Here is a 10,877-nt window from a genome sequence, read left to right on the forward strand (position 1 = left end):
CCGCGTCCCCCGAGAAAGACCGCATGACAGGCGCGGTGCGCGGGGTGAGGCCCGTGAAAGGTGACCTGTTCCCAGAACCACCAAATATTGACCCGTGCCCATGGCGCCCGCTGGCGCTGCCTCTTCCCCGCGACCACTCAGCTTCGCCTTAGCCGGCGGAGTGAGACCGCTCGACAGGCGCGGCTCAAGACACGCACCCGGTGAATGCTGTTCTGTTTTGCCATACAATGTTCAGCCCGTTACAGAGCATAGAGGAAGATCAGTTAAGATGGCCGATCAAGTTATTGTTTTCGAATGGATTGTTTCAAATATGAGAAATGTTTGTTTTTCCGATGTGATCCTTTGGCACAGTCTTAGACATGAGCAGACCTTTCAACCACGAGGCAGAATAATCCTAAAGGTCTGTTGAATCGTTGGTGGTCTACCCAATGTTTCTAGTCCCCCTCGTTCCCTCAGATCCTCTTTCTCCCTCCACCTCTGTGTGCCCCACACTGCCCGTCTCAGCAAGATGGGTGACAGAGCCTTCAGCTGCTCTGCCCCCAAATTTTGGAAGTCACTTCCTCCGAACTTTCATAACATCGATTCTCTTCCCACCTTCAAGTCCCATCTCAAAACCCAGCTATTTAAAATTGCATTTTCTGTGTGTAGCTCTCTCTCCTGTTTCTATGTATTTTATTTATTGCAATCTATTTGTGATTGTATTTTATTTATGATAGTACCTCTGCTTGTCTGTGACAGTAAAGTGTGACAGTAAAGTGTCCTTTAGAGCTTTGAAAGGCGCTTAAAATGTTATGTATCATTATGATTATTATGTGGTGAAATGGTAGATCACGAGCTCAGTGTCGCTGTGTAATTATGTCACCAGAGGGCGTCAAGGACCAGACGGAGATTCATCATAATAATACATTTAATTTCTAAGCGCCATTCAAAACTCTCAAGGCCACTCTACAGTCACAGGATAAGAACGTTTTTTGTGCGAGTGAACAGAGGCAACCATTCGCGCCAGCGTTCACTCTACCCGGACTGAATGGACGAAATGGATTGCATTGGAAGACGCTCTCCCTGCAACACTATAAAGAGGGATTTTCTGGCGCATTCCCTAGCTTACGGCCATACTACCCTGAGAACGCCCGATCCTGTAAGCTAAGCAGGGTCGGGCCTGGTTAGTACTTGGATGGGAGACCGCTTGGCAATACCAGGTTGTTGGGTAAAATTCCCTCATCTTGGTCTGGTTCGGACTTCGTCGAGTTTCTTGATGAAATGCCAGTTGAGTCGATAGTTGGTACACAGCAAAAACTACTTTATTCAGTAACAATCGTGAGAAACATCTCTAGTTGGAGCTGGACAAAGAAGAACCCCCGTCTGCCTCTTCCGTCTTAGTTTAAAGAATACCACGACAGTCTGTTCACCAATCAATTGCGGACAAGTCGATTTTCCGTCCAATCGGCTACGAACAACTCAGTGTTGGGACTGCCTTAGACTGAATTTGCCTGTTGCAACAACTATTGAACTAATATGCTTGATAATGCTATGTAAACTAAATTAAAACGTGCAATAATCATAATTTGTACTAAGCTAAACATGAAATAACATAATATGTTTACTAATGTGCATAAAACACTCTATCATTCCCTCCTGTTGTACATTTAAACATCAGTTCATACATTTCCAAAAGTTTTCATGCATGCACGTCATACTAACTGCACAGGGAACCATTCTTTATTCTTGCTTTACTCATCTAATCTAATCTAATCTAATCTAACATTATCTAATATTATCTAACTAACACCATGGAGAAGGCGAAAAACCTCTATCACAACTTTGCTGCTGTGATATGTAACCTCTCCATTTGTGAGGGTTTTTAAATTTTAATGAGGAAAACTCCTTCTCGGCTCTCCGTTTTTTTTTTTTTTACTTTTGTTTGTTGGAGCAACCACACTCTGGCCATGGTGTACTATTCCTAGCTACAACACAGGGTCCCCTTCACGCATTTGTTGATACAAAACCTTTGCGTAGTTCACCTGAGAATTAGTTATCATATTCATTAGCATTGCTCTTAAGCATGGAATAATACAACCAATGACTAAGAAAATAAATACAATCACAATTGCGAAAGGGATAAACACTCTGAGCAAAGTCCGATGCCAAGGGCCCCCAAAGAGCCCGTCAAAGATCCACGGGTGATCAGTCCGTTGATCCTTGGCCATGGCGTCTCTGAGATCCCTGATAACAGACAAAGCATCAGTCATGTTTATGGAATTCGCTTCTTCGGGTATGTAGGTACAACAAGTGTCACTCACCATAGCACAGACGCCCCCTTGTGGGGCTGTCAAAAGGTCCAAAACCATTCTATTTTGCAGCACCATTTGTCTAATTGCTGCAATTTCAGTGTTTTGCATTTCATCTACTTCCAAACAGGCATTTACAAACACTTGAATCCTTTAGTCAATTGTTTCAATTCGTAGCATGTTTTTAGCCACTCCAATTTGTGGGAAAAGAGCGAACATTACCTTACTTCCCGTGCTATGGTGTTTGAATTGTTCTGGAACATCAGTTCCCCAGATCGAATCATGGGGCTTGAACTACACTCTTCTTTTCACATGATGGTGCGCTGGACGACTGGTAATGATGAAAGTATTGTCGGTTACAGTAACAGGTGCGCACAAACCGTAGGCTCTCGGAGGAATGAAAGAATATACTTTCCAACCACATAACCACCAAAGATGTGAAGATACGGGTAAGATGGTGACATTGGTGTTTAACGGTAGCACATATAAATATCTATCCTTATCTATAAAACCTAAGTTTTGACCTGTACCGTATATTGCAACACATACTGGTAATCGCCACCTGCTCTCGGTCATAACCTGATTTTCAGTTTCCAAAATGGTGTCTAAACTTGGAACAATCTCTCCTCTCGAAGCATTGCGAAGAACTGGAAAATGTTGATAAGGTTTATGCGAAGATATTAACATATATGCAGCTCGAGCCATTTTATCTCCAAATACTTTTGAATGCACGCGTTGTTGTCACTGAATGAGGCATACAAAACAATTACTTTTCCTATTTTGTTTAGCAATTAATGTAGCATAACGATACCACGTGTTTGATAACAATGGATTCCAGTCATGTTTTTCTCCTGCAAACGGTTGCTATAATGTGTCCATGACACCTGAATTTTGGGCCTTTTTGTCAGGTGTTTCCATCCAGGCTGTCAGTTTGATGTGTGGTTTGCGCTGGAAAGGCGATGTTACGACTGGTGATGTCACAGATGACATCATGACGATACTAGTGCAGCGTGTTCTACCGGAAACAAATTCCTTGTGTGTTCTACATACTTGGCAATAATGATGATTCTGATTCTGATTCTGATTCTGATTCTGATGCATATAGAAGTCCAAGATGGCGCCCGAGTAGGCAGCCTCAGCAAGTGCTCTCATGAGCCTTGCTTTTTTGTTGTTGTTTTTGTCTTGTTTTGTGTTTTCTTTTGTCACTTTGTGTTGTTGTGCGTCGTGTGGAACGGATACGGATTGTTTTTCAGCATTTTTGACCACGACATTCATCAAGGAGGAGACTGTGCTGAGCGGTTGCGCCTTTTCGGCAGCATGAATATGCCAGTACTGTTTTTGAATGGGAGGAATGTCGGAGCCATTCGACTGCCATCGCTGGACACCAAAGGGGCCATTGTGCTTTTTTTGCACCTATAATGGGCAGCATCTTCACAGCCCCGCTTTGTTTAGCGGAAAGGTCAGTGCTGTTGGACAGTCTGCGGCTGGATGGATGCATGGCTTGAGGAACCCGCGATAAGAAGAAAGGAGCGTCAGCGCAGAGCGCCGATGCGTATGTGGAACTGTTGCGGCGTGGAATTGAAGCAGATTTATGTGCAACAGGAGATGTGAGACAATCTCTTTTCCTCAATGGATGCTACAGCTGCGTGTTTGCTTTCAACATTTAGCTTGTAGTCGACGTGCACATTCCACCATGATGTCCCTGATCCACTGGTGGAAAGACGCTTTGATCCTCTCCTCTTTCATCTAGAACTGCTTCATGTCATCACAAAGAGGGTACAGCAAGTCCTGAAGAATGAATGTCTCTCTGTGTCTTTGTTTTGTCATATTGTCTCTATGCTGTCATATTATTTGTTATTTAGTTTTTTTGTTCTTTTGACTTCAAGACGGCGCCCCGAGAGTGGCTGCCTTTCCAGCAGCTCATGTATTTTGTTTTTCTACTTTCATTCCTTTCATCACTTTGCTGCTGTGAAATGTAAATTTCTCCACTGTGAGACTAATAAAGGCAAATCCAAATCCAATCCAATCCAATCCAATAGTTACGGGAAAACCAATGTGATGTTCACGAAAATCAGGACAGAGTCTCAAGTCCATGCATCCTGCAACCTTGTGAGTTACGATAATGAGTTGGATATCTGTCATTGTGCCAGTTCATAACCAGTTCCCTCGAGTTATCTTTCTGACAATTCGTTTTGCTTCTTGGGCACAGCTATTTTGAACCCATTTTGTTTTGGGCTCAGAATGGACCACAACGAAGTCCCAACCAGTGGTCCAAGATCAACCATTTCACCACATAATATTCATAGTTATACATAACATTTTAAGCGCCTTTCAAAGCTCTAAAGGCCACTTTACAGTCACGGGATAAGAATGTTTTTTTGTGCGAGTGAACAGAGGCAACCATTCGCGCCAGCGTTCACTCTACCCGGAATGAATGGACCAAACGGATTGCATTGGAAGTCAAAGAAAAGTTACCCACGTTAACGCATCAACTGGACTCAAATGCGCCTTATTTGACAACACGACACAAATAACACCTTCATCAATTCAAGCCTGTATTTGGAAAACCAAATAACCATCATCCGACAAGAACGAACACCATGAGCGAAGACCGACGCTCTCCCTGCAACACTATAAAGAGGGATTTTCTGGCACATTCCCTCGCTTACGGCCATACTACCTTGAGAACGCCCAATCTTGTCCGATCTTGGAAGCTAAGCAGGGTCAGGCCTGGTTAGTACTTGGATGGGAGACCGCCTGAGAATACCAGGTGCTGTAAGGTTTTTTTTTTTGCAGCCACCCCGAACTCTGTGGGCCGAGAAATGGTCTCTCCCGTTCGCGATCCGATTCCACTTTTCATTTCATGATCACCCCCGACGCGATTTTAAACGGCTTCCCACACGTTCATTTTACTCTTGAGTGGCTGCGTGTAACGATATGGCTTTCCGACAGAGGGAGCTGTCTGCATGGGGGACCGTCATAACAGTACTCGTACGCGAAGCAGAACTGGGCTTCTGCGTGCCGGACAGCTTCTTTTACTCCCCTTTAAAACCATCTATTTTCCTTTCGCTACAATTTTAACCTCATTGTCGTCAAATGAGCAGTAGCTAGCTTTGATGTGCATATGTACTGCAGATTGAGGCCCAGTAGTGTTATCCCAGCGGTGTTGATAAAGTTTTTTTTTTTTGAGAATTTGTTTAGTCTCCCCAATGTTTTGCTCTTTATAATTTTCATTTTTCCAATGTATTGAATAAACTACATTACTTTGTTTTTCATTTGACAGCCTTTCTTTTGGATGTACTCATTTTTGCCTTCAAGTGATTATCGGTTTGAAATAAGTAGGAATTTTGTGTTGCTAAGGGACTCTGTAGTTTTTCAGAAAGCCCTGCAATGTAAGGTAATGCTACTCCTCTCCTTTTAGTATCTTCCGAATTTTGGGTTTAATTCCCTATCCTTTTTCTTTTGACATTTATAATGATTACTCTCCGTCTGGTCCTTGACGCCCTCTGCGGACGTAATCACACAGCGACACTGATCTCGTGATCAACCATTTCACCACATAATATTCATAGTTATACATAACATTTTAAGCGCCTTTCAAAGCTCTAAAGGCCACTTTACAGTCACGGGATAGGAACGTTTTTTTGTGCGAGTGAAGAGAGGCAACCATTTGTTGCGCTCTCCACTATAGTAAGGGAGATACGGTGTTGTAGGATCCAGAAAAAAAACACAAGACAAGCAATGTGATACGTCTAGACTCAACAGTGGTTTACTTCGAATGCCCCGATCTAATGCAAACGTACGCGCACAACAATCGGTCCGACACGAAACACGAACCGAAGCAGGCGTTCCATGTTTAAATAAACATTTTCGATATATATCATTTGTAAACCAAAAGAACTACGCGAATGTAACCAAAATAGGAAATACGATCATTTACAACCTGTCACATACTCCCCCTCAAAATAGATGTTGTCCCCAACATATGTACTAGTAAATACATAAATACGCTGGACGACGTGCCCAAAACAATGACGCACGGTATTATGAACTGCATCCAAATATGAACTATAATAATGAACAGTTTACAGACTGGAACTCTTTTCATACATTCCGTTTTACTTATACAGGGCTCATCGGGGTCTTCTTGTTTCCATCTCACTGTTATATTAAACCGAAGTGTCGATTAACCATTTCTGTAGTATTTCGTGGCATAATAGGGGTGTGCGCCATACATCCAAGGCATTGTCTGTTCACCATGATATGGTACTGTCCCTACATTGTAGCAAGATGGCGAACCAAGGCGATCATACGTGAATACCTTGGGTCTCCTGTGTTCTCGTCGTGGCCGTTGATTTCCCCCAATATCAGGATTACTGGGGGGTGGCTGGGGAAAAGGGGGACACACTGTCACAGGTGTATCATTTTCCGGACCAATGTTGCCCTCCTGAGATTGGTCAACTTCCGCAGCTCTGTCCCCGGCAGTTCATTCCCCAGTTGATTGTCATCATGGTGGGTTGTCTCCACAAAGCTCACGTCCCGCGGTTCTGGTGAGTCTGGTCGGGTGCTCTGGCGATGCAACACTGGATAATACTCATCCTCCTCATCATCCTCTTCCGGATCCATTTCCGGCATCTTGTTCGGTCGTTGCCGAGTGGACTTTTCCTTGGACTGGGACTGTAGTGAAGTCTCTAATGGCAAATGATCACATGGCAGCAAGAGATTGCGGTGGAGTATCCTAGATCTGCCCTTCCCCCTTCTCAGGTTTCAGCTCATAAACTGGAATGTCTTGGCTGACTTGACGAACCACTGTATGAACAACATCCTCCCAGTGGTTTCTCAGTTTGCCTGAACCTCCGCGTGGGGTTAAGTTTCGAACCAGAACACGATCACCGGGCAACAGGGTAGAATACTTCAGTTTACTGTCATATAGTCTCTTACTCCTGGCAGCAGCTTTGTTGTTATTTTCTTGCGTGATCGCATACGCTTCCTCCATGCCCTGTTTCCACTTCTTCACATAGTCCTTCTGGTTGGTTTCACCCTGGTTAGAGTCTGGATTCAAACTAAACAACATATCAACTGGCAAACATGGTGAACGTCCATAAAGTAAGTAAAAAGGTGAAAACCCTGTCACCTCACTTTTGGTACAGTTGTACGCATAAACGAGTTTGTTTAGTGAGTCTTTCCAGTTACTCTTTTGTTTCTCTGTCAGTGTCTTTAACATCTGGATCAGTGTTCGATTAAATCGTTCAACCTGTCCATTTCCCTGTGGATGGTAGGGGGTTGTCCTTGAACCCGCAACCCCACAATATTCCTTCAGTTGAGCAAAAAGTTGATTTTCAAATTCACCACCCTGATCATGGTGAATTCGAAGGGGGAACCCAAACTTTAAAGCATAGTCATTAAAGATTTTGTTTGCCGCTGTTTTGCCAGATTTGGACGTTGTAGCATAAACTTGAGCGAAACGTGTAAAATGGTCTACTAGCACAAGCACGTATTCATAACCACCCTTACATTTGTCAAGATGCAAAAAGTCAACGGAGACAAGTTCAAAAGGCTGAGTAGTCACAATATTAGTGAGAGGGGCTCTGGTCTCACGGTTGGGCTTTTTGTGTTTTAGACACACACACTCTCTCAGTACATAGTGCTGTATTTCTTTTTGCATAAAGGGCCAGTAAAAACGATCCCTTACAAGGGAAAGAGTCCTTTCCACACCATGGTGGCCTATTTCATCATGCAGCTCTTTTAACACTGTCACCTTGTGTTTTTCAGGAAGCAGTAGTTGGGTTCTGTTTGCCGTTTTTCTGTACAAAACACCTCTGTCATTAAAGTGTAGCTTGTCCCATTCCCTCACAAGACAAACAACTTGAGGACAATGCTTTCTTAGTTCAGTACCTAGCGGTTTCGTCTCCCCCAGTTTGTATCTAATAATATGTCCTATAATGGGGTCAGTCTCTTGATCTAGCTTGATCTGTCCAACAGTCAATGGGGCTATCGGTGTGTTTAGTGAATCCTCGGCACACGTAGCTGAGATTCCTATAGACCAAGCTGCACTAGACTCGTTCTGTTGGTCAACCGCTTGTACGGCAGCACTCACAGCATCATATGACATTTCTTTTGTACATCCTTCCATATATGTTACCATATCAAGGGGCATCCCTGTTTCATGTCATCACAAAGAGGGTACAGCAAGTCCTGAAGAATGAATGTCTCTCTGTGTCTTTGTTTTGTCATATTGTCTCTATGCTGTCATATTATTTGTTATTTAGTTTTTTTTTTTGTTCTTTTGACTTCAAGACGGCGCCGCGAGAGTGGCTGCCTTTCCAGCAGCTCATGTATTTTGTTTTTCTACTTTCATTCCTTTCATCACTTTGCTGCTGTGAAATGTAAATTTCTCCACTGTGAGACTAATAAAGGCATATCCAATCCAATCCAATCCAATCCATCCTAGATAAACTGTCTGCATCAACATTTTCCTTACCGGGACGAAATTTAACAGTAAAATTAAAATCAGAAAGTTCTGCGACCCACCTGCACCCAGTTGCATTTAACTTAGCAGTCGACAGTACATAAGTGAGTGGATTATTGTCACTATACACAGTGAAGAATGGTGCATAGTACAAATAATCACGAAACTTGTCTGTGATCGCCCACTTAAGCGCCAAAAATTCCAACTTGCCCGAGTGTAAGTTATAATTCTTCTCAGCTGCAGTTAATGTCCGAGAGCCATAGGCTATCACGCGAAGCCATTTGTCTTTGGTACAACACAGCACCTAAACCCCGGTTAGAGGCATCTGTATGCAAAATGAAAGGATGCGCGAAGTCAGGAAAACCTAAAACTGGTGGTTGAACTAAACAGTCTATTAGCTGCTCTAACACTGACTGATGCTCATCACTCCACTCAATACGTGTGTTGGAGGACACACTGTTATGTCTCACTTTCCATTTTTGTCTTTGATGCTGCTGAGTCTCAACATTCAGAGGGGCTTTAAGCAAAGCATACAAGGGACTAGCGATACAAGAGAAATCTTTGATGTATTGCCTATAATAGCTTAATAGTCCCAAAATGGCTCGAAGCTCACCGACAGTGCCTTGCTGCTTGTTTTTCAGGGCACGCACTGCTGCTGTATCTGCCGGGTCCATTTGGCTCCCCTCAGCAGAGACAATCCTGCCGAGGTACCTCACTTCCGGCTTGAAGAGGTCACACTTTCGGGCTTTGAGTTTTATTCCATTTTCCCTGAGACGTCGCAACACTCGTCTGACGTCCTCAACGTGGTTGTCAAATGTCCCGCTGAAAACAAGAATGTCATCAAGATAGGGGACACATATTTCGTCCCGTAACCCCTCCAGACATTGTTCTATACACCGCTGGAACGCTGCTGGTGTATTCATGAGTCCAAACGGAATTCAAATCCATTCATAAAGGCCCCAAGGGGTCACGAAGGCGGTCAGGTGTCGGCTCCCCTTGGACATGAACCCCTGGTGGTAGGCTTTGCCTTGGTCCAGCAGCGAGAAGATGGTGTTACCCCCAAGGCTATCCACCACGTCCTGTACCCGTGGGATGGGGTGCCGGTCAGGGTGTGTTTTCCGGTTCAGCTCTCTGTAATCAATACATAAGCGCAGTGTACCATCTTTTTTCCTGACACAGACGACAAGGGATGAGTAGGAGGAAGTGGACTTTTCCACCCACCCCTGCGCTATCAAGTCCTGTAAATAGTCTTTCACCTCTCTGTACATTGGCTTTGGGACAGACATATATGTCTTTGAAACAGGCTCAGTGTCTTTCAACAAAATGTCCATTTGTAGGTTTTCCACACACCCTATGTCGTCGTCCGATTTTGAAAATGATGCCGATTCCTCTCTCAACATTTGCTGAACGGTCTTCCTTTTATCTTCGTCCAAATGAGAAAGGTCAATTGGGGGGTCCCACTGTTCACTGAGAGCGATGGTGGTATTCTGGACATGGACCTCATTGACAACCGCTGAAGGAAGGTCCCTTTTAAATATGTTAGCTGGGTAGACAGACCCTACTGACTGTACTGTACCAATAATAGCCTTTACTGGAAACCTAATATCATGATTAGTAGGGTTCTGGACACTAACAACTATCCTAGGGATGGAACCTGCCTTTACTGAGACCAACGAGTCACAAAGCTCGGGGCCATTTGGCCACTTTGGGTTTTCACTTGGCTCAAAAACCAATGTAACATCTTCCTTAAAGGGCTTAGCCTGTACTTTGCATGAAATAATAAGTGAGCTATGCCTGGCTATAGTGAATCTCTCATTTGTTGTTTTTACACGGTACTCATGTGCTTGTCCCAGACTAACTGCTTTTATGAAAGTGGCAGCTTTATTGCGCTTAAGGTGGGGAAAAGCTCGTCTAACCGATTTCAAGAGCTTTTCTGTATCCCCTGTTTGTGACTCATTAGAGAGGCTATCTAACACAAGACGCTCAATGACATTAAACCCTATGATAGGACACTGTTGCTGGTCACCTTTTAGTACTAATACTGGTACAAGTAGCCCTGGATCATTAGCACCAAGTTTAAATGGTATCTCAAGCCATCCTACATAAGGCATATCCGTTCC

The 10,877-nt window shown here is 43.8% G+C and overlaps 1 non-coding gene across 1 annotated transcript; it reads left to right on the forward strand.

Moving 5' to 3' along the window:
• Positions 1 to 4,951: 4,951 nt before the first annotated feature.
• On the forward strand, positions 4,952 to 5,070 carry LOC148881226 (5S ribosomal RNA). Its single transcript, XR_016114087.1, has one exon. It is a non-coding gene; the product is annotated as a 5S ribosomal RNA (ribosomal RNA).
• Positions 5,071 to 10,877: the final 5,807 nt, after the last annotated feature.

Source organism: Hippocampus bargibanti, unplaced genomic scaffold (assembly GCF_051943395.1).
Source record: "Hippocampus bargibanti isolate YZ-2025 unplaced genomic scaffold, ASM5194339v1 Contig00122, whole genome shotgun sequence".
NCBI classification, from domain to species: domain Eukaryota; kingdom Metazoa; phylum Chordata; class Actinopteri; order Syngnathiformes; family Syngnathidae; genus Hippocampus; species Hippocampus bargibanti.